The 21,560-nt window shown below is 53.8% G+C and overlaps 2 protein-coding genes and 2 pseudogenes across 3 annotated transcripts in view; 2 read left to right on the top strand and 2 right to left on the bottom strand.

Moving 5' to 3' along the window:
• The window catches only part of LOC139604939 (zinc finger protein 551-like), a 179,888-nt gene that overhangs the window by 24,330 nt on the left and 133,998 nt on the right, over window positions 1-21,560 (bottom strand). The window lies entirely within an intron of this gene.
• The window catches only part of LOC139604900 (class II histocompatibility antigen, B-L beta chain-like), a 42,782-nt gene that overhangs the window by 7,715 nt on the left and 13,507 nt on the right, over window positions 1-21,560 (bottom strand). The gene's annotated exons all lie outside the window — the stretch shown is intronic.
• On the top strand, window positions 6,252-18,967 carry LOC139604953 (zinc finger protein 135-like; annotated as a pseudogene).
• LOC139604975 (zinc finger protein 271-like) overlaps window positions 13,069-21,560 on the top strand; it is a 254,765-nt pseudogene continuing 246,273 nt past the window's right edge.

The raw sequence follows: 21,560 nt of genomic DNA, 5'->3' as shown, positions 1-21,560 counted from the left end.
GGAACTTTGCGGGACGTTGTCAGACAGACACGCATGGCTGAAGGAGAGATGGCAGCTGTCAGTCGGGAGGTGAGGGATCCTGCTTGTCACTCCCATGGCTGGGACACGATGGTCCTTCCAAACAGGGTGTGAGAACAGGAGTGGCTCCATGCTCAGGGCTTTGTTTCTGTGTTGTTTTCATGAGCTGGAGAAGAAAGAGCCTCTGCAGGGAACAGCCTGCCAGCATCACTGCACTTCTACTCTGTTCTTGTTCTCTCTCCTGCTGTTGTGGTACTCTCTGTGTGCTTTGGATTTGATTTGCTGTTCTCAGCTTTGCCTTGAGCCCTTTGCCTGGAGCTTGTGTGCACTGCACTCCTGGCCTGTCACAGCAAAGCTGCTGCTGGCAGAATTCTGAGCTGTCCTTTCTGGTGTGATATATTCCGGCCATTGGTTTTTGCCCTCGTGTTTCTTGTTCTCTCTCAGTGTCTGCAGGGCCTGGATTTCCTCCATTCCAACCGGGTGATCCACAGGGATCTGCAGAGCTCCAACATCCTCCTGGGCATGGACGGCTCTGTCAGGCTGGGTGGGTGTTCCTGGCCAGGCACGGCGCTCCCGGGCTGCGGGGCTGGGGCTGCTTCCCAGGGAGGGCCAGAGCCCCACAAGGGCTGCTGGGGGCACTGCCCGGCCCCTGCTGCCAGCTGAGAGCGGCTGCCCCTGCAGAGAGCTCAGGAGAGGAGCAGGGGGCCAGCAGTGCCTTTGCTCTGGCCATGGCCCTTCCAGAGGGGCAGCAGTGGGAATCTAAAGCTCCAAGGGAATCAGTAAAAGCCACTGCAGGAAAGCTGAGGGTTTCCTGAAGGGCCCAGTTCCATCTTTCCTTGGCTACAGCCCTGAGGACTTTTCCAGCTGACTTCACTACTGCACTCTCAGACTGAGTGTGGGGAATCTTTGTGCTTGGTTTCCTCATTGCAGCTGCCTTTGACAGGGTTTGTTTCTGTCCTCAGCTGATTTTGGCCTCTGCGCTCAGCTCAGCCCTGAGCAGGACCAGCGCAGCTCCATGGTGGGCACTGCTCACTGGATGGCCCCAGAAGTTGTGACCAGATCTCCTTATGGCCCCAAGGTGGACATCTGGTCCTTCGGCATTGTGACCATCGAGATGGTGGAAGGAGAACCTCCTCACTTCAGGGAAATGGCGGCCATGGTAAGAGGCAAATTCTCCAGTGGCTGCAGAGGCTGCGAGCACAGGGGGACCCTGCACTGGGAGCAGCAGCTGGAGGTTTCTGCACATGGGAAGGGAATTCCCAGAGCACTCCAGCCTCAACACAGACGAATATTCTGCAATCTCCAGCAACAATTTGCTTTGGGATTTACATTGTTGCAGCTCTTCTGGCTGTGAGGATGACCTGAAAATGTGAAGCAAGTGCATCAGCTCTAATGTTATCTTGCAAGAAAACCCCACACCATCCCCACATCCCGCCCCCAAACCCAACAAGATTTCTGCAGGAGTTCCTAAAAGAAGTTTTGCAAGATTATTTCCCCCCTGATTCTTCTCACTGGGAAACTTGTTAAAACATGAAAATGATTGTTTAACATCCCCATAGTCCAACACATTTCTTTCCTAGTCCAAGCTACTTTCTCCATGTCACCAAGCCTGAGCTTTCAGCATCAGAAACCTCCTGTTTCTTGCCTGGCAGTTTCTGGGATGGGGCATCAGGAATGCATTTACTTGAGTGTCAGTGGCACTGCAGAGATGCACTTGATGGAAGAATCCTCTGAAATAACACAGGCAGACCACACTGACTCTGGAAAATGGCCTGTAAAGCTGGTGTCCATATTTAGAGAAGCAAAATGGGCTATTTCTGATGGAGGTTCCTACTAACAGAGTCAGCCAATGAAACTGGCTCTCAAGGCGAGATCATTTGGATGTTGCAGTGGCTGTGGCAGCCCCAGGCTTTGGGTTTTTTGCTTGGCATAGCAAAATGAGCTCTGAGAAGCATCTCTGGCAGGGAGGAAAGTGCCCCTGGAGCTGGGGCTGAGGCCCCGGGGTGGATGTGAGCCCGTGTGGGTGTGAAGGAAGCTGGCAGAGCGCTGAGTTTGCTTTCCCTGCAGGCTCGCGCTCTGGTCCGGCAGAACGGGACCCCGCAGCTGCAGGAGCCCCGGCGCCTGTCGGCTCTGCTGCGGGACTGCCTCGAGTGCAGCCTGGAGCCGGACGAGGAGCGGCGCTGGGCTGCCCAGGAGCTGCTGCAGGTGAGAGCCAAGGGCTGCAGGGGAAGCAGCAGCGCCAGGGAGGGGTTTTCTTGTGGGGCCCCCTCCGATAGTCTCCAGTCTCGCTGCGTTCCACGCGCAGAGCGAGCAGAATCCTCGCCCGCTGTGGCCTGGCAGGCTCCTTTCGAGCTCATCTGGACCTGGTGCCCCACAGCGAGCAGGGACATCTTCAAGCAGCTCAGGGGCCTCAGAGCCCTGCCTCACCTGAGCTTGGATGTTTCCAGGCAGGAGGCACCTCCCACATCTCTGGGCCCCTTCTGTCAGTGTTTCCCCACTCTCCTGGTGAAAAAATTCTTCCTTAGATCTAATCTGAGCCTGCTTCCCTCGATGTTCAAACCATTTCCCTTTGTCCTGTTGCAACAGAGCCTGTGAGGAACTTGACTCTGGAAGGTAACAGTTCATTTCTTTCCTTTTTATCCTTTGGGCAGCACCCATTTTTATCATCAGCCAAGCCTCTCTCCAGCCTGGCCCCTCTGATCACTGCAGCAAAGCAACTGAGGGAGCAGCGGAGGAGATGAAGCACTTGAGGACAGCTTTCAGTTACAGTAGTTAGGACAACTAGTTAGTTATAGAGTTGGCACTGCTAGTTAGTTATGGTAGTTAGCACTGCTAGTTAGTTATGGTAGTTAGGACAGCCTGTTTGTTATGGCAGTTTTTGGAATACAAACTCTCTCAAACCTCAACTCCCCTGACGTGTCCCTTCCCTCTCCCGCTGTGACTCAGCTGCCCGGAGCAATGTGAGGGGAGAGCGGGCCCAGCCTGGCCCAGAGCTGAGCCCCAGCAGAGCCCTGGCAGAGCCCAGAGCAGCCTCGGCACCTGCAGAGTCAGCCTGGAAGGAGGCGCTTGGAGCCTTCTCGGCTGCACCCGGCTCTTGGTTACAAACTGTGTGTGCTGGAAAATGCCACCGGCTCTGCAGGAGGGCAGAAGGGGCCCGGGGAAGGCCCAGGTGCTCCATGCAAGGGAAAAACCTGCCCTGGGTTTGTTATAAATAACTAGGTAGTGTTGGCTTTTGCTATTATGTATTGATTTCTGCAAAATATTCTTAATCACAACAATTTTGATAGAGTACAGTTTGTAATCACTTTTCACTGCTTTTGCTATAGTATAATATGTCACCTTTTTTGTGGCCAATGCCCTGGCCCCTGTGTAGCTCATATCCTCAGAACATCATTTATGGATGATATTTGAGTTTGACGACAGTGTGAAAAACATACATTATAGTTTTGGCTTTTGCAAAATATTCAAGTGGATGCCATGTGTTGTGCATTAGAATGTTAACTTTTGCAGAAGTAGCTGTAGTTGTGAAATAAGAACTAATGCTTTTATTTTTGTAACTAACTGACAATAATAACACAGAGATATTTGTGTAAGAGCTAATGTTCTTTTAAAGTACTTGTGGAAATAGGTAAAAGCATCTGCATGGTCAGGTAACATTTAAGGAAGGGATGTGATGAGGCCCCTGCCACTGACCCTTCCACTGTCAATAACTGTCACCTGCTGAAACCACAGAACAGGGGCCCTTGTGAGGCAGTGACACACAACCCTCAGAACAGCAATCCACGATTCCTGCACGTGCTCTAAAAAGGCGAGTTGGGGGTCAAACCAACCTAAAGAATTCCTGGAACATGTAAACGAGTTCAAAGAAATGTTTGAATCTGTACAATCATTATGAATATGTATTTGAACAATACAATGGAGAAACTAGACAAGAAGAGTTGCTGTGGGTAACCGGTGTGCCTCTGGCCATTGCCAACACCCAGCGCTGTTACTAATTTGTCCCTTATTATTCCTTATTAAACTTTCAAAAATTCTAAAGAGTGAGGCTCATTTCTCACAAAACCCAAGGTGCTCACCCCTTGTTCTTCCCCCAAAGCCAGGATTTGTCAATCCTAAACTTTGTCTGGACGGAGGAGAAGGAGGCTGCGAGGAAAAGGAAGATGCACTGGTGTGGAGGCCCATGGGAGTCTCAATTTCCCACCCATGGAGGACTAGTCCCCAATAAGAAGAATAGATTTCAAGGTTATGGTGAGAAGCTTGCTTCTCCCACAGATCTTTGCAGGCACATGCTGATTTCTGGAAAGTTATGTTATCCCATTGGCCCGTTGGCCTAATTACCCTAGTTCGCCCCCTATTACCCATCTCTGGTTAGTCCCTAGAATGTTCTCCCTCTCTGTCCCTCCATTGGCCCCAGTTTACTGCGTTCCTCTGCCCCTGTTTCCCTATTAGCTGTCCCGACCCTTAACCCCTCCTTTGCACATTTTCCCCCATATCCATTGGACCCTGACCCTCAGCTCCACCCTCACTACCCCATATAAAAACCCCCTGTGCCCTCAGCTTGCACCCTGTCTTTGTCCCTGGACCCTGTTCAGCTCTGTCCCCTGTTCCTGTACCAATAAACCCAGTTTGCTGAGATCATACCCAGACCCATCCTGCCGACTTTGTCAGCTTTATAAAGCAGCCGTGAGCTCCGGGCTCCTGAGTGCCGGACGCTCCAAGGGCCTCGGCAGCGCCAGGACGCTCCAGACTGGGACAGCCAGGCAGGGCAGGAGGAATCACTGCCCCTTTCCCCTCCCTGCTGCTCCATCTCCCAGCCCAGCATCGCTGCAGGACAGCCTCACTGCCAACGCCATCCTGCCAGGGATGGACTGGGGGGATCTCCTTCCCCTTCCCTCTGGCATGGAGGCAAATCCCATCTTCTCCTTGTCCACCCTCCTTCTTCTCCTCATTCTGTCCTACATCCATCCACGTTCCTTTCCCATCTCCTTCCTCACTTGTTCCTTCTTGATCCTTCCTCTCCTCCTGCCTTTTCCATTTCCCTTCTCCCTGTCTCTTCCTCTCCTTGTCCTTCCTCCCCCAAGCACTGAGCTGCGGACAGAGACCAGGGAGAACAAATCCCTGCCACAGAACCTCGTGGAAGAGGCCATTTGGAACGGCTCCACGGCGCAGGAATCCAATGGGGAGGAAAAGCCCCAGAGATCCCACACGAGGAGGGGCTGCAAACCCAGCCCGGGGAGCTGTGAGGAGGTAAAAGCCTCCCTGTGCCGGGAAGGGTGTGGGGAATGTGAGAAGAGCTTCAGGCAGAGCTCAGCCTATTCCTGGTGCCTCCAAAAACGGCGGTGCCAGATGCAGAGATCATCCTGCAGATCCATGGGGATGCAGAGATCCCCCTGCAGCCCCCGGAGCAGCCACGCTGGAGCACGGGGATGCCTGAGAGGAGGCTGTGCCCCCGTGGCCAGAGGGGCCCCGCTGGAGCAGCCTGTCCTGGCAGGACTGACCCCGGGGCACAGTGACCCACGCTGCAGCACTTGGAGGGGGGCTGTGCCCCGTGGGATGGACTCAGCTTGGAGAAGTTCCTGGAGAAGTCTCCGGTGGGAGAGAGCCCAGGGTGCAGCAGGGGAACGACTCCTGTCCCTGAGCAGAGGGAGAAGCCCCGGGGCATGAAGTGAGCACGGCCCCATTCCCTGTCTCCGGCACTGCCGGGGTAGGAGGTGCAGCTGGAAGGAGGGAGGCGTGGGGGAAGGCTGGATTTAAGGCTCTTCACTTACTTCTCATTATCCTGCTCTGAGGTTTTGGAGTTTTCTGTCAGAAATCTCTCCCCTCGCCCACTCATCCACAGGGATTTGGGGCAGTTTTCCCTTTTTGGGGGAAATCAAAGCGATGCACTGCTGCTCCTAATTAGGGGTAGGAGAAGAGAGGCTCCAGGGCTTCCCGCTGAGCCGGAGCCACCGGACCCGCAGTGCCGGGAATGCCGTGGCGGGAGGTGCGGAGAAGTTTGTTTGTGTTTTCAGCTCAATCCCCCTCGGGCCCGGGCCCGTTCCAGGGCTGTTCCTCATCTCCGGCTCTGCCCTCACGCAGCCCGGGGGCCCTGAGAGCGCGGGGCGAGGCTGTGCCGTGTGCAGAGCCCGCCCCTGGCTGCGATTGGGCGACGGTGCCGTCAGTCGTGGTTCTGGCGCGCTGATTGGTGGGATTGGGGCGGGGCAGGGGCCCGGTGGCGGCCTGAGGGCGGCCGTGGCTCGGCAGCGGCGCCATTGGCGGAGTGTGTGTGCGGGCCCGGGAGCGGCGGCCGTGGCCGGAGCGCGGTGAGGCGGCGGCGGCGGAGCTGGGAGGCGGCCGTAGCGCAGGTGGGAGCCGCGCTGGGTTGTGCGGGGGCTCGGGGCTCGCTGCGGGCCTCGGGGGCGGCAGGGGGCTCGGGCAGGTTCGTTGTGCCGTGTCCGGCGCGTGTTGCCGCTGGCGTGAGGGCGCTGCGGGAGCGGCTGCCCGCGGTCTCCTTGCGGCCGCTGCCTCGGCAGGAGCCGCTGCCGGAGCAGCGCTGGCTCGGCCCGGTTGCTGTGGCTGGGACAGAGGCGGCTGCCCCGTGCCCGGGGCTGTGCGGGGAAATTGACGTGGCCGGAGGTTTCTGTGCCCAGAGGAGACAGAGGAGTCCTGAACAAGTGACTTTATTGCTGAGCAGAGGGAGAGGCCGTGGGGCATTTGCCGTGCGCTCTCTGCCATTGCTGTAGTTCGCAGCCTCCTTTTTATCCTCATTTTCCCGGCCGCTTCTCCCTCTCCCTTTGCCCACTGGCTGAGGTACTTGGAAGGTTCAGACTTCCACATCTTCCAACTGCATGTCCTCGTTAATGTGCACCCCCACTTTTGTAGAACAGCCGATATTCACGGCTCTCTTAAGTCTTTGTTCTTCTGGAAGTTCAGGAATGTAGCGGGACTTTCTGTGAGCAGCAGTCCATGTTATTTAGTAACATTTATTGAAGCTGGTGCTTTCGCCCGTTACTTCCTTATCTACAAATCCCTGGCCCCTCGCTCAGCTGCTGAATGAGCTGCACTCTCAAGGTGTGGAGCACGGTAAAAAGGTGAGAGTTGCTGTAGCACATCAGAGCGGAAACAGCCTTCGTTTAACCCATGGTCTGCCAGGGTGCCACAAAACCGTGTCCCATTCCCATTCTTTTCACGTTTGGACTGGTAGATGAGCTGCTTTTTTGTTTCCGTTGGTTTTTTTTTTCACCACTTTTCCTTTGTCATCTATTTGCCAACAGCAGTTGGATTCATTTAGTTTTCCACAAACTCCTCTTTTTTCTGCTAACAGATGATCTGATCCCATCCCATGGTGAAATGTTGTTTTCCTCATTTCAGTGGATTGCTCAGCAGGAAGGTCAGGAGCTGGAGCTGTCTGGTTGGTTATTCCCAGGGCAGCTTGTAATCTAATGATGCCATTGAAATGAGGAATGGGTTCTGTGGCTCCTGATATGAATTAGTTTGGGTTCCCAGGGGCCGGTCCATGGTGTTGTCGGATTTGTTCTGGTGGCCTTTCCCCATTTTTGTCCGCTCTCTCCAGCTAGGGCTGCATCAATTGACTGCTTTTCTCTAATTAAATCATCAAATACTTGGATTCCCAACTGATTTCCCTGAATTTTTGGTAGCAAAAAGTCCCCAGTACCCTAATATACCCTGTATATAACACAGACAGTGACAGCAGATGTTGGAGTGGGCAGAGGGATGATTCCCCCCCATTTATTTATAGTGTAGTTTTCCCAACATTCTCCTTTTGCTGTTTCCCTTTGCAGCTTCACCCGTTTCTGCTGCAGGGTCAGATATCCTCACCCTGGGCTCTGCCTTGAGCTGTGCAAATTCCATCAGTGCAAGCAGGCAGAGCTTGGGCTGAGGGGCAGAGGGAATCAGCCCAATTCCTGCCCCAGGCAAGAGACCCAGGTCCATTGTCCAGGCTTTGCCCAGCAGTGTTCATTTGCATTTCTAAAGCTCCTCTGCAGGCTGCCTGGAATGAAGCTTCTCTTCCAGGGCAGCCACCTCGTGAGTCACGTGTGGCCCCCCACAGAATCTGTTTTTTTTGCAAAAAGTATCAACTATTTACGAGTTAAAAGTATTATGGTAATGCTCTTCAATTTTGCAAAATGCAGTGTTAAAAACGCCAATCACTTGTTTTTAAATTTTTTTAAAATTTAATAGCAATAAAATGGTTATAAAAATAGTAATACAATTAGAGTAATAATAATTTGGACAAACTGAATTAGGACAATATGAGACAATAAATACAAAGTGTTACGGATGTCCCGGTACCTTTTTCCGGGCAGCACGAGCCCGAAAAAGGACACCCGCTAACAAAGGATTAACCCTTAAAAACAATAGCCTGTTGCATATTCATACACTTCATACCTGATGCATAAATTCCATTCAAATACAGGATTCTGTCTGGTCATCCTCAGCTTCTTCCTCCAAATCCTAACAGTGCCTTCGAGGTGGGAAGAAGTTGGTTTCTTCTGATAAGAGGGCCATAAATTCTTCTTCTCTGAAAGATTTAGGTGTCCTGTGGCTGCTATCTCGCTGTGAGTCCTTTCTTTTTAAAAAAGTATCCTGCATAGCATCGTTTCTATTTAAACAATTTTTATAATCTAAAACTATATTTAACACAGTACTTAAGAAAACTAATACAGCATTACTTTCTAAAACAACACATATAATATTCATTTTAATATTTGCGAAAAGCCTATCATAAAATACATGCATTTTTCACATGCAGCATAAAGGCGAACATGGAAGAACCCAGACCAAAAACTGATTCTCACAATTCTGTCCCAAACCCACCTGAAAATACAAAGTGTGAGTTTTATGAAAAATTTTTCTCATGTTGTAATTGTGTCACTGAAGCTGCAGGGAAAGCAAAAACTCTCCAAGAATCTCTTGAGTGTGAGAGAGTCAAGGCATTGCTTGGTTCTGGCCAGGATGTGCAACAGAAATAATTTCTTTCACAAATAACCCTGGCTGTGCAGAGAAAATCATTCCATGGCATGTGAGTTTTACTGGATTGTTCCTAAACTTTATGTAGTCTGAACCAATCTAAATCCCCAGCTTTAATGTTCATTGCTTCCAAGTTGTGTAAGTTTTTAGTATTTGGTTTCCTGTTGGACCCGGATTTCTTCCCCTCTGCTGTGAATTCGGTCCACACTCCTGGATTTCCTTCTCAGCCTTTTCCAGACCAGGTGTCTCCAGCTGTGCCGGGGGCAGTGTCTGGGGTAGCTGTTGGTTGCTGTTTGCTGCTGGGCGTTGATGTTTTGTTGCTGGTCGTTATCTCTGTGGGTGTCTTTTGGGCTATTCCCAGTCTGTGGAGATGTTGAACTCATCTCCGTTGAGTGGTGTAACAGCCCTTAAATAAAACCTTTAAAATTCCTTTCCCCAAGGCAAAGACAAACCAAGCCTGAGCAGAGAAAGAAGATTTAAGAGAACCAAAATGGGTACATTTTACAGCAATGCAGTCGCAGTCAGCCCAGAGTGTGGGTGTGAGTGAGCCCCAGAGTGGAATTGTGCCGCGGTGCTCCCCAGCAGCTGTGGCAGTGCAGGCCCAGCCAGCGCTGAAGCTGCAGCAGTGGCAGCAAGGCTTGGCCGCAGTGGCTGGAGGTGCCAGAGGAGGGTGGCCAGGATTTCCGAGGGTTTGAGCAGAGGATCTGTGGGCAGGCCCAGGGGCTTGGCCCGCTGTGGAGCCCTGGCTGCTGCTGCGTTGCCTTCAGGGCAGGCTCAGGGGCGGCTGCCATGGTCCTGCTGCAGGCGGGAAGTGCAAATCTCCGGGGCTTCAGAGCCCCTGAGGCCAGGCTGAGGGGTCCCCCCGTGTTCAGCTGTGCTGGCGGCTGTTTCTGGCCTCAGGGACACTTGGCATGGGCCCCTTGGCCACCAGTGGTGCTGCTTTGCACTCCTTAGGCAGGAGCCGATGTCCTGGCTGGGTGTTTGCAACAGCAAAGTGCCAGGGCAGGCTCTGTGCCAGCCCAGCTTCCTGTGGGAGAATCTACCTTGATCTCTGATCCAGTGGTGTCTGAAGCAGTCAGAATTGCTTTTACCCCCCTGTTAGGTGCCATGGTGTCAGCAGAAGATATTGAAGCCTTCCTGCTCAGGGCATTTCAGTGCCAGGCTCTTAGAAGCACCCAGAGCTCCTTGGGTTGAGCTGAGCATGGGGCGGTGACCTGCGCTTTGTCTGATTCCCCTTCCTTCCCTCCCCTGGAACAGGCTGTTGCTTTTAGACACCACTTGTCCTGGTTGCTTCAGAGTACTTTGGAGAGGCTCCATATCCAATTTTCCCTCTTTCTTTGGGGCTGCCCACACTTCTGGGTTCACTTCAGCATAGGCCTGGCCAGACATTTGACACAGAGGTACAACAGAACTGGCCTCTGTATCACCTTTTATAATATTAATTTGTGTTCCAAGTTTAGCAATCAAATCCCTTCCCAGTAAATCATGATAACAATTAGGAGCAAATAAAATTCATCCATTTCAAATCCATCTCCGAAATCTGCTAACAGTGGTTGAATAAAACCATACATCTTTCCCACTTATCCCCTCACTTATCAAACATATTTTTAGCATTTTTCCCCCTTAGGTCTAAGATTCAGAGTGCATTGAGAGGCCCCTGTGTCCATCAGGAGAGGCCTCCTCTCAATGCAGACCGACCTGAATGTTCTCAAGGGCTCCAGTGTGGAGGGTCCCTGGTGTGATGGGAGCTGTGACAGCCCTGCCAATCCATGTCCATCAAGGGGTGGACTTGCTGGTCCTGAGGGTGCTGCTGTCTGTGCTTGCAGTGTCCTTGTGCCCTGCAGCTGGAGCCCTGATTCCTTGCCAGGGGCTGTTTGGGTGGGCTGTCCCCTGCCGAGGAGGGCAATGCCTCTGCCGGGTGCTTGTGGCCGAGCCCGTGCCCTGGGTGCTGGGGCCCCCTTGGGCCCTGGGGCTGATCCCTCAGGGGCTGTAGGAACTCTGCCTTGGCCTTTGCCTTCAGCTTGGCCTTTTGCTGCTCCCTTCTTGCATTCACCTGCTGGGCCTTTGTGCCCAAGTGCTGCAGGGCCTTCTTCTGCCCCTCCTGCAGCCCCCCTCAGTGCCTGTGGGTGTTTGTCCTGCTTTACAAGACAGGTGTCTGCTTGGGAAGGCAGAAAAAGCCTCTCTTGGAATGGAGAATGCAAAGCCCCTCCCTCTTAATTTTTAGACTAGTGAAATCAAGGGTCTCTCAGGCAAAGCTATGGGAATAGGAATACCAGTTCTTTACTAGTGTGTAAATAAAGCAAACAAAGAACACCAGCTCCGGCAGTGCCAACAAACAGAGCCCGGAGCCAGTCCCGGCCTTTCGGCTGCGGCGCTTTCCCCTTGGGTGCAGTTCCGGGCACGGCCGGCAGGGGCGCTGGTGGCTCCCGCGGGGCAGGGCCGCGCATCCCTGCCATGGGAACCTCTCTTAACGGAAATAGAGCAATCCCTTCATCTAACTCTTTCACTTTTTTACCTTCTGTAGCCTTTCTCCCGTGTTTTGGGAAAGAATTTGGAGAGGGCTGCCTTTTAACTGAGCTCCTAGTGTTTCAATAAGGTGCTTCCTGGAGAGAGAGAGAGTTTCCCTGTACAGCTGGAGCTGTGATTACCAAGGGGATGTAACTCAGAGCAGGCCGGGGTCAGGGGAGGATATCCCGCCGAGGCTCGGTGGGAGTGTGGGCAGGGTCTGCTGCCGGAATCGGCAGAGGGGGATCTTCCCGTGGAGGCCGAGCCGGAGCGTGGGCAGCCCCCACATGGCTTATGGCGGCTGATCCGGCAGCTCCCGGCAGAGAAAAGGCAGGTGGGAGACCCCGGCAGCAGCAGCGGCGGTGCCCAGCGCAGCTGGCACGGGCAGGGCAGCCGGGGATGGGATGGCTGGGACCCGCCCTCGGTGCGGTCGGCGCGGTGGCCTCGGCCCAGGCGGCAGGACAGAGCAACCCCCATCTTCCCCAGCATGGCCGGCAGAGCGGCCGCGGGCCGGGCAGTGGGAGCAGGGCACACAAATTCACCGCCAGCGCCGGGGCAGGTGGAGCTGCCCTGGGCAGTGAGCCTGCACCTGGGATGGAAACCGGGGCAGGCGGAGCTGAGGCGGGCAGCGAGCTGGGACCCGGGACAGGCGCCTCGGCCGCGAACGGAGGGGGCAAGAGCTGCAAAGGATCCCACTCTCTTTCTGATTTTTCCTCTTGTTCCCCTCCCTTTCATTTCCCCTTTTTCTTTCCTTGTTTTGTCTCGGGTGTTGCTGATACTTTAAAGATTTTTATTCTCCTAAAATCTCCTGTCTAACCTATGGCATGTTCTCTTTCTTCTAGATTAAACGGGTTTTTTTACAAATAAATCCAGAACCTAACAAATCTTAACTTCTGCTTGGATACTTTGAAAAGGTCGACAAGCTAACTCACGACCTCCTGATGTTGTTTTTCTCATCACCTTTTTATTTATCCTTTGGCAAATTAAGCATCTTTCAGTAACTTGCTTTGCTCCTCCAAAAATCCCAGTGCAGCCATAGTTCCTTAAAAAATGATCACACAAAGCTTGAGTACCAATGGGTTTTCTGATGCATGTCTTCTAATATTTTCCTAGTAAGCCCATTTTATTAAGTAATTGTCTTCCATCAAGAAGATTCCATTTCCTTGATTTATCTTGTTCACTTCCTATCTTGTTTGATTCTTTTTTCTCGTCTTCCGTAACCTTTGGAATTTCCAGTTTTTCCTCGTTTGGAGTTAATATTAACATAACTCTTTCAGCTCCATTTTCTGCGGCATCCTTAGCTTTGTGATGTGCCCCCAGTTTGCCCAGTTTGCCTCTCCTTTGGCCCGGGCCGGGTTCCCCCCGCCCGCAGCGGCTGGGAGCAGCCGAGAGCCCCGCGCTGCCCATGCCGACCTGTCCCGGCTCCATCACCGCTGCTGCCGCGGGCTGCGAGGGCTGCGGGAACGGGGCACCGAGGGTGTGGCTGCTGCTGGGGGAGGAGGAGGAGACAGGGAAGGGCAGGGATGAAGGGGGAGGATGAGGGGGAGATAAGACAGAGCAGAAGGAGGAGGGAGGGGGAATGGAGGAGGAGGAGCAGGAGGAAGAGGAAGAGGAGGGACAAAGGCGGATGGAGGCTGAGCTGAGGGAGCCAGGCCGTCCATCCCTGCCTGAATTCGCAGCCCCCACCTGTGGGATCATCGCCCCCCCCATGGCTCCGGTGAGTGGGGAGGGGGAGCTGGGCCCGGATATCCCGGGGGCTCCCTGGGTTGGGTTTTTGGGGGGATGTTTGGGGAATGAAGAAGTCCAAGGCTGAGCGGAAAAGGCCCCTTGGGGGGACATCGGGGGGTGGCGGTGGCGGCTGCCGGCAGAGGCAGCCTGGAGGAGCAGAGCCCTGTGTGCCCCAGGAGCCCAAAGTGGGGAGCCCAGAGAGGGGGGAGCACCGCCATTGGCGGGAGCCTCAAGAGCCTGGAGAGGGGCAGGGGGGACTCCTTGGACCTGCTGCAGCCCAGAGCAGAGAATGAGGGGAGAAGGGAGCCCGGGAGCCCAAAGAGCCCCGGCATCCCGAAATGGGGAGAGCGAAGCGGGGGGAGCTTTTGGCATTGCTGGGACTGCCAGCAGCCTGGGCAGGGCGGGCACCGAGGAGAAGGGGGACCCCCAATCCAAGCGTGACCCCAGCAGCTGGGACAGGGGGGAACCCCCGAACTCGAGAGGGGAGGGACCAGGGACAGGGAACTCCTGGGAGGCTTTTTCAGGGCTGAGTCTTGGTGTTTGGGAGGTTTTTCGGGAACCCAGAAGGCCAGTGACTTGTAGAGATGGAGTCGGGCAGAGGGACCTTCAAACTCAATGTGTGTTGGGGAAGATGAAACAGGAAAGCCTTATAAATATGATTGTCTGGCAAAAGATTTTGAGAATATAGAAAGTATAAGGAAGATTGAAATGAAAGCAAGCTTTGAGATCCCTCAGTTAGTGAACAACTGGAAAACAATGGTGTGGCCCAACTGAAGGTAATCCCCTTTTGATGAAACAACTCCCTCTGCTTGCAGACAGATCCAAGGGTCAGAGCAGACCCTACTAGCTCAGCAGAAGGGGTCCAAAGAGGAGTTTTTAGGGTTTAAAATGTAACACAGTATGGTGATGTAGTGATTCTTACAGGCTGTATATAAATGCTCTAGGATTTGTATCTTGTACTAGATTGGCTAGTGAGAAATAGAATATTCAACACAGAAGAAGATTTACTGTAGTGTAACGGGAACCTTACTCTCTTACGCTCTTCCCCTCTTACTCTCTTACCCTCTCATCCTCTCTACCCCTCTCTTCTCTCGGGCCTGCTCCGAGCTGTGCCTGGCAGCTCCAAGCAGGGCCCTGCACCCAGGCCCTTTGCAATAAACCGCAAGTTCCAGGGCCTGGCTGCAGAGATCTCTCGTCTCCGTCCGTCCCGACCGTCCTACCCCCCGACGCTCCTACAAACGCGCTCATCCCTTGTTTTCCACAAACCAGGATTTCCCATTGGCAACCCCAGGGAGGCTGCGAGGAAGAGGAAGATGCCCCGGGACACTGAGGCAGGTGAGGAGGAAGTCAGTGCCCCTTTCCCCTCTGTGCTGCTCCATCTCCCAGCCCAGCAGGGCCCCCGGCTGCAGCTCAGCCCTGGGGGGATCTCCTTGCCCTTGCCTGTGGCACGGAGGCAAATCCCATTCTGTCCTTGTCCTTCCTCCCCCAGAGCAGGAGCTGAGCATGGAGAGCAGGGAGGACAAATGCCCGCGGCAGAACCTGGTGGCAGAGGCCGTTTTGAGCAGCTCCACGGTGCAGGAAGCCAACGGGGAGGAAAAGCCCCGGAGCTGCCGCACGAGGAGGGGCTGCAAACGCAGATGGCGGGGATGTGAGGGGGAAAGAGCCAGCCCGGGCCGGGAAGGCGGCCAGAGATGGAGCCAGAGCTCGGAGCTGGTGCTCCATGAGCAGCTCCATGATGGGGAGAAGCCCCACAGGTGCGTGGAGTGTGGGAAGAGCTTCAGGTGGAACTGCGACCTGATCAGGCACCAGAGGATCCACACTGGGGAGAGGCCCTATGAGTGTGGGGAGTGTGGGAAGAGCTTCAGCGACAGCTCCACCCTGATCAGGCACCAGAGGACCCACACTGGGGAGAAGCCCTATGAGTGTGGGGAGTGTGGGAAGAGCTTCAGCAACAGCTCCACCCTGATCAGGCACCAGAGGACCCACACTGGGGAGAAGCCCTATGAGTGTGGGGACTGTGGGAAGAGCTTCAGCAACAGCTCCACCCTGATCATGCACCAGAGGACCCACACTGGGGAGAAGCCCTACGAGTGTGGGGACTGTGGGAAGAGCTTCAGCAACAGCTCCACCCTGATCATGCACCAGAGGACCCACACTGGGGAAATGCCCTTTGAGTGTGGGGACTGTGGGAAGAGCTTTAGGTGCAGCTCCAGCCTGATCATGCACCAGAGGATCCACACTGGAGAAAGGCCGTACAAGTGTTCCGAGTGTGGGATGTGCTTCAGCCACAGCTCCAGCCTGATCAAGCACCAGAGGACCCACACTGGGGAGAGGCCCTATGAGTGTTCCAAGTGTGGGAAGAGGTTTCTGACCAGCTCCCATCTCCTCCAGCACTATCAGAGTCACACAGAGGAGAGGCCCTTCCAATGCCCTGAGTGTGGGAAGGGATTCAAGTACAAGTCCACCCTCATCACCCACCGGCGCATCCACACTGGGGAACGGCCCTACGAGTGTGATAAATGCAGGAAGAGGTTTCAGATGAGGTCCCGTCTCCTCCGGCACTATTGGATTCACAGAGAGGAGAGGCCCTTCCAGTGCCCTGACTGTGGGAAGGGATTCAAGCGCAACTCCACCCTCATCACCCACCGGCGCATCCACACAGGGGAGAGGCCCTACGAGTGTCCCCAGTGTGGGAAGAGCTTCTCCAGCAGCTCTAACTTGACCCAACACCAACGGAGGCACCAGTAAGGGAAGCCCTGCGAGTGCCCCGAGTGCGGGCAGAGCTTCGTGCGCTGCTCCAGCTCCATCCCCCACTGGAGGAGGCACTTTGGGCACAGCCCTGGTCACTCACATTCCCTGTGATCCATGTTGGGACCACACCTGGCTGCTTCTCCTTTTGGTTTGACCTTAATGTTTCTCTCTTTTGCATCTCTTTGCACTGCAAAAGCCAAGAGGGATGGATCTGTCACCTCAAAACCACTCAAATCCCAGTGAAAACAGCTCAATCTTACCCCAAAAGTGCGCACACCCACCTGAAAAATCTCAATCCCACACCAAACTCACTCAATTCTACAGTCGCCAGGCTGAGACGGGTGAGGGGGGAGATTGGGAAAAGTGGGATCCCATTTTGGAGCGGTGGGATGGGGATTGTGTGGGGCTGGGTGTGTGGAATGTATTCGATAGCAAACAGAACTCTCAGACTTACTGATTTCTCTCCCATTCATGTTCAGTCCGTTGCAGCCTCCCAGAGCGTCCCCTCACAGTTGCCGCCCTTGGCCTGAGCCCGCCCCTTTCCCCTCACGGTTCCCGCCCTTTCCCTGCCCCCTTTCCTTCAGGGTTCCAGCCGGTTAGGGGAGAGGAGCAGGGGGAGGGGAGATGGAAGAGGAGGGATGAAGGCAGAGAGAGAGCAGCGATGGAAGGAGGAGAAGGAGGTGGGGTCAGTGAGGAGGAGGAGGAGAAGGGATGGAAGGGGAGGGATGGAAGAGGAGAAGAAGGTGGGGATAACACAGAGGAATGGGAGGGGGGATGGAAGAGGAGGAGCAGGAGGAAGAGGAAGAGGAAGAGGAGGGACAAAGGCGAATCGAGGCTGAGCTGAAGGAGTCGCGCTCGAGCCCTGCCTGAATTCACAGCCCCCACCTGTGGGATCATCGCCCCCCCCATCGCACCAGTCAGCGGGGAGGGGGAGCTCGGCCTGGATATCCCGGGGGGTCCCTGGGTTGGGGTTTTTGGGAGATGTTTGGAGAATGAAGAAGTCCAAGGCTGAGCGGAAAAGGCCCCATGGGGGGACATCGGGGGGGTGGCGGTGCCGTCCTGCCGGGGACGCCCTGAGGGGATCTCCTTGCCCTTGCCTGTGGCACAGAGGCAAATCCCATCCTGTCCTTGTCCTTCCTCCCCCAGAGCAGGAGCTGAGCATGGAGAGCAGGGAGGACAAATCCCCGCGGCAGAACCTGGTGGCAGAGGCCGTTTTGAGCGGCTCCATGGCGCAGGAAGCCAACGGGGAGGAAAATCCCTGGAGATGCGGCACAAGGAGGGGCTGCAAATGCAGATGGCGGGGATGTGAGGGGGAAAGAGCCAGCCTGGGCCGGGAAGGCGGCCGGAGATGGAGCCAGAGCTCGGAGCTGGTGCTCCATGAGCAGCTCCATGATGGGGAGAAGCCCCACAGGTGCGTGGAGTGTGGGAAGAGCTTCAGGTGGAACTGCGACCTGATCAAGCATCAGTGCATCCACACTGGGGAGAGGCCCTACGAGTGTGATAAATGCAGGAAGAGGTCTCAGACCAGCTCCTGTCTCCTCCAGCACTATTGGATTCACAGAGAAGAGAGGCCCTTTCAGTGCCCTGACTGTGGGAAGGGATTCAAGCACAACTCCACCCTCATCACCCACCGGCGCATCCACACAGGGGAGAGGCCCTACGAGTGTCCCCAGTGTGGGAAGAGCTTCTCCAGCAGCTCTAACTTGACCCAACACCAACGGAGGCACCAGTAAGGGAAGCCCTGCGAGTGCCCCGAGTGCGGGCAGAGCTTCGTGCGCTGCTCCAGCTCCATCCCCCACTGGAGGAGGCACTTTGGGCACAGCCCTGGTCACTCACATTCCCTGTGATCCATGTTGGGAACACACCTGGCTGCTTCTCCTTTTGGTTTGGCCTTAATTTTCCTCTGCTTCACCTTCATCCTTTAAAAACACCCCAAGCTGTGTTAAATGAAGGAAATTGATTGAATATATCTGAAGTTCCATAATTTTTCAGTTGTTTTAGAGGGAATTTAGGATTTGGGGACAGGTTCTTTGTGGAGTGCTGCTGTTGCTATGAGGCAGGAATTTGATCTCACCCTTCTTGTGTTGCTGAGAACTCCTCCCCTGACCCAAACCCCAACTCCACCTTTGGGATACCCTATAAAAACTCCATGGTCCTGCCTTTGCCCTGTCTTTAGGGGGTAAGAAATGAATTCCCAAAGGATCAGCCCTTTTCCCACTGGATTCCCAGAGGATCAGCTGTTTCCCCACTGGATTCCCAAAGGATCAGCCTTTTTCCCACTGGATTCCCAAAATTTCAGCTTTTTCCACTGGAGTCCCAGAGGATAAATCTTTTCCCACTGGATTCCCAGGGGATCAGCCCTTCTCCCACTTGATTCCAAAGGATCAGCCTCATTCTCTGCTGGATTCCTAGAGGATCAAGCTTTTCCCACTGGATTCCCAAGGATCAAGCTTTTTTCCACTGGATTCCTAGATGATCAACGTTTTTCCACTGGATTTCCAGATGATCAACGTTTTCCCACTGGATTCCCAGAGGATCAGCCTTTTCCCACTGGATTCCCAGAGGATCAGCCCTTTTCCCTGTTGCCTCCGTTTGAGGCGTGACGGCCTGGATCGGGAATGGCACGGCAGCAACCCTCCTGCCGCTCGGACCAAGTACTCGCATGCACCAAGGTGGTGGACGGTGAATGGCGTTTATTGACGGTTCCACGGGGTTATAGATAACGGGGGTTAACGGCCAACAAAACGGGGGCTAAGTAACTTTAACGGCAAAGGGGAGGGGTTCTGTCTGCCCCAACATCGCGAGATCTTGAGGTCGGTCCCTAATCTCCCACATTTCCCACTGGATAAATCTTTTCCCATTGGATTCCAAGAGGATCAACCTTTTTCACTGGATTCCCAGGGGATTCTGACTCTGTCACTGTTTTTTTTGTTTGTACTACTGCATTTGTATTTTTAATTTTTCCTAATAAAGAACTGTTATTTCTACTCCCATATCATTGCCTGAGAGCCCCTTAATTCCAAAATTAATTGTTATTTTAATTTAGTAGTAGTAGTAGTAGTAGTAGTAGTAGTAATACTAGTAGTAGTAATAATCAAAGGGAGAGGGTTTAAATTTTCAATTTCAGTGGAGGCTCCTGAAATGGGGAAGCACCCCCAAGGATGAGCCATGTAAAATAGTTCCTGAAATATGTAAATGAGTTTATGGATATGCATGAGGGTCTATGAATATGCAACAGGCTGATGTAATTAAAACCAGATTAATTAAGAGGTGTCCCCAAAAATAACTGGGGGGTCTTGGTGGCCATAACAACCTTTGCTCAATGGTCCTTGTCTCCCATGACATCAGCCTGTTGCATATTCATAGACCCTCATGCATATCCATAAACTGCTTTACACATTCTAGGAACAAACTTGGCTTCATCCTGTTTGGGGGTCCCACCCCCCTCCCAGCTCAGTTTTGGGATACCCTACCCCTCCGAGCTTAATTTGGGGGTCCCATCCCCCTCCCAGCTCAATTTTGGTGTCCCACCCCCATCTTTTCCCCACTCTCCCTCCCCTTTCCGATCGTTCCACGAATCCCCTCCCCCGTGTTTGGTTTTGGGGGCTGCAAGCCCGTCCTACTCCGTTTTGGGGTCCCGACCCCGTGTTGCATTAATTTGGGGTCCCCAGCCCATCCCCAGGGTCACCTTCCCCCCCTCCCCAAATTCCTCACCTCGCAACTGATGAGTCATCAGCGAGACACGCTCTGATTGGCTGGAAATTACCCCGCGCGGTCTGTGAGTGTTTACCGCACTGAGAGGCCTTGGTCTGTGCCTGGCAACTGATGAGTCAGAGTCGGGCCGGGCGCTGATTGGCTGTAAATCGCTGAGCGGGGCCAGTGCTCTGAGTTTCTGCCCAGCAAGTGGATCGTCATCAGTGCTGCGCGTTCTGATTGGTCGGGATCTGTTTTGGGGTGGGGACGGGAGGAACTGAGGTTACTTGGGGTTTCTTTGGGTTTATTTAGGGATTGTTTGAGGTTGATTTGGGGCAATTTATGGACTATTTGGGGTTTATCTTGGGTTTTACTTGGTTTATTTCTGTTTATTTGGGTTTATTTGGAGATATTTGGGTTTATTTGAATGTATTTGGGTTTGTTTTGGCTTATTTGGGTTTACTTAGGTTGATTTGGAATTATTTGGGGTTCTTGGGGTTTATGTTGGTGTATATGGCTTTTTTTAGGCGTACTTGAAATCATTTGGGGTTGTTTGGGGTTGAATTTGGGGTTTTATTTTTTTTGTTTTTTGGGGGTTATTTGTAATTCTTTCCGCTGATTTGGGTGACTTTTAGGTATTGTTTGGTGTTATTTGGGATTATTTGGGGTTTATTTCAAGTGTTTTTGGGGTTATTTGGGGTCATGTGGGGTCAAAAAATCCAGGAATGTTTCTCCTGCAAAGAACGGGAATTTTTCCTTAAAAATCCGAGAGATTTTTGCCCAAAAAAATGGGAATGTTCCCTTAATAATTCCGGACATTTCCCAGCCAATAGCGGCACGGCTCGCCCCAAACAGTCCAATCATCTCCCAAATTAACGAATCACGGCGCAACCTGCCCAAAACGAACGAATCACCGTGGGTCTCCCCTCAGGAACACCGGCCTCCCCGTGCGCCGATCCAACCAATCACCGCACGTCTCCCCTCAGACACGCCCACCTCTCACACGCTGAATCAACCAATCAACGCAGGTCTCCCCTCAGCTACTCCCGCCTCTCTCGAGCTGAACCAACCAATCACTGGGCGTCTCCCCTCAGCAACTCCCGCCCTCCCCGCAGCGGTCCAGCCAATCAGAGCTGAGTCCGAAGCGGCGACCCCTGACCCCGGGGCTGAGCATGGAGCGGGCGCCCCCTCCCCTCCAACCGTCCCCCGGGACCCCCTCAGGGACCCCCGGGAGCCGCCCCGGGCTCGGGCGGGTCCTGCGGGAGGCGCTGGAGAGAGCGGGGGAGGCGCTGGGAGAGGACGGGGGGGGCTCCGGGAGCTGCTGAGGAGGCGCAGGAACAGGTGAGGGATCCTGGAGGGGTCGTGAGGGGAATTTGGGGAGGGGTCTTGAGGACGTTTGGGGGGGATTTGGGGAGGGTCTTGGGGGGAACTTGAGGGGGATTTAGCGGGGTCTGGGGGTGCTGTGGGGGCTTTAGGGGGGAATTTGGGGAGGGATCCTCGGGGGGTGTCACGATCCGTCCTCACGGACGGGTTTCGTGATGGTTCGTGGATTTGATCTCAGGGTGCAAAAAGAACCGACACAGTACAAGGGAGTTTGCAATGATAATCGAAACAAATGCACCTTTATTGAATGACCACAGCAAAATGCGATAGAGGGATTAAGGGAGAGAAAAAGATAGAGGAAGAGAGAGACAAAAGAGAGAGAGAGAGAGAGAGAGAAAGAGAGGGATAGAGCTACCAAACGTAGAGACGAAGTCCTTTGGTCCAGTCCAGTCAAGGATCCGCCTGTTACGTCGGGGAGATCTCGAAGTCTCTCGCTAACTCAGAGGTTTTTATTATGATAACTGTATTGGAAATTGCCGGGGAGGGGGGAAACAGATACAATAAGGAATAGA

This window comes from Agelaius tricolor, unplaced genomic scaffold, assembly GCF_023055355.1.
Source record: "Agelaius tricolor isolate 1412-34295 unplaced genomic scaffold, bAgeTri1.0.p SCAF_57, whole genome shotgun sequence".
NCBI classification, from domain to species: Eukaryota; Metazoa; Chordata; class Aves; order Passeriformes; family Icteridae; genus Agelaius; species Agelaius tricolor.
Note: the sequence above shows the minus strand (reverse complement) of the source record. Positions and strands in the feature narration are given on the sequence as shown.